Here is a 1837-nt window from a genome sequence, read left to right on the forward strand (position 1 = left end):
ATATCATCATTTTATGTATCGTCAAGACACATTTAATCACATACGTAACGGATGATTGCACACTTATTAGATATTGCATGCTGAACATTTACTAAGTAATTATATACTCAAATCATATTCATATTTCACATAGACACCCATTGGCAGAATCGAATGCACATAGGCAACTTTTCATGATTCATATGTTCATGTATATGCATTATAACAAAACAAACTTGTTGTATAGCGACCCCGGTCTTTTCTCTTTAGATTATTGTATCCGGACTTAGGTTCCGTGGATCCTGTCATTACTTATTGGTTGTTGTTGTCCTTTAATCTCTTAGTATTTGAATTATAGGTTGTGTTGGACGGGTCTATTACAGGTTGGTTGATAGTGATGCCATTAGGTGATGCCCAGATTTTGGCCTTCACGCTCGAGCGGAGGTTTTAACGCTCGAGCGGGCCCTTCGTTGTTGCTTCTCCGCTCGAGCGGGAGTTTTGACGCACGAGCGGGATTTTCCATCTCCCAGTATTTTGCTCTGCAGTTCTTCCGCTCGAGCGGTAGTTTTTACGCTCGAGCGTGATCCCTTGTTTTTGTTCCTCCGCTCGAGCGGGGAGTTTGACGCTCGAGCGGGCGTAGCGCCTGCAAAACTTCTGAAAGGGTGCAATCGACGCTCGAGCGGCTTTCTTCACGCTCGAGCATGATTCTGTGTCTTACGCTCGAGCGGGGCTTTTTACGCTCGAGCGTAGAGTCGACTACATCAGTCCGTGTTTTCACTTTTCTGATCACTTTTTGACCTACCTTTTCATCTCTTAACTTTTAAAAACCGCCCCTTGAGAGTCTCTCTCTCTACTCTTACCTTCTCTCCTAGATTTGATCTATTTCCGGTGGTCTTCTACCCTAGTTCCTTTGGAAGAAAGGTAGAGCTTCACGAGATCTTTCTTTTAATCTGAAAAAGAGAGGATTTGGACCACTTTGGATTTTGGATCATCATCTCCATCTTCTCTATTTTAGTTGTGATCTTCAAGGTAGGGATTTCCTACTCTATTCTATAAGCTTTGTTCTAAGTTTGGTATTTTGATAGGTTGGGGACACTTTGATAATTTTGGGAACAAAACCTAGTTAAATTGCTAAATTGATTGGAGTAATTAATTTAAGGAAAATTGGGAAATTTGGTTAAACTCATGAAATTGGGGAATTTATTGATTAAATGGTGTAGTTGGATGATTTAAATCACTCACCTATTAAATTGTTGATATATTTATTTCCAGTCTAGAAATAACTGTTTTGGGCTATCGGTGGAGGATAGTCATGATTGTTGTAGACATTGCATGTGGATTAGGAATAACTGAAACTAATCACATTGGTTAAGTCATTAATTTTGACTATTGCATTAATATAGAAAATACGTGTATTGATTGAGCATTGCATTTGCATACATTGTTTTGTGTGTGGGAGGAGATAGGGGATGTACTCCACGGTTTAGGGGAAGATAGGGGATGGACCTCTAAACCGGATTTTTGTTTGGGAGGAGATAGGGGATGGACTCCATTAGCACCATTTTTATGTGTGCTTATTATATTGAAGTGTTTCTACATGATTATTGATACAACACTAAAATGTGTATCAAATGGGAAGTATGAAGTGTTTTGATATGAGCATGAGTCTCATTTGTTTTGTTGATATTGGAAGTAATGTGATTATGTTATATAATTCATTGTTGTAAGTTTGGCCAGGTTCTGAGCCATGTTGATAATAATAGAAAGTGACATGTGTCTTAGACATTAGTGTTACGAGACTGTTTAATAATAAAATTGATTATCTTGATTAACCATCTATTGAATGCTATAGCTTTAT

The sequence above is a fragment of the Camellia sinensis genome, chromosome 7 (assembly GCF_055761805.1).
Source record: "Camellia sinensis isolate YWXY chromosome 7, ASM5576180v1, whole genome shotgun sequence".
NCBI classification, from domain to species: Eukaryota; Viridiplantae; Streptophyta; class Magnoliopsida; order Ericales; family Theaceae; genus Camellia; species Camellia sinensis.